Source organism: Eurypyga helias, unplaced genomic scaffold (assembly GCF_000690775.1).
Source record: "Eurypyga helias isolate BGI_N326 unplaced genomic scaffold, ASM69077v1 scaffold6441, whole genome shotgun sequence".
In the NCBI taxonomy this organism is placed as follows: Eukaryota; Metazoa; Chordata; class Aves; order Eurypygiformes; family Eurypygidae; genus Eurypyga; species Eurypyga helias.
Genome location: NW_010232646.1, coordinates 20,147 through 20,352, shown reverse-complemented (window position 1 = coordinate 20,352; position 206 = coordinate 20,147).

The window sequence follows — 206 nt, the reverse complement described above, 5'->3', positions numbered from 1 at the left end:
CCTGCCTGCGGCCGCACAGCCCGCCCTTAACCTGGTGCGGCGCAGGTCCTGGTAGTGCCGTGGGGCTCTGGAAGACGTGAATAGGCCGTCTCTCTGAAGCCACCTTAAGGAGACAGTAGGCTTGCGCCCCGGAAGCGGAAGCGAGCCGGGACCTTCAGGTTGAGAGCTAGTGGTGACGTTTTCCTGGCTGGCGTCTCGTGGTTGCC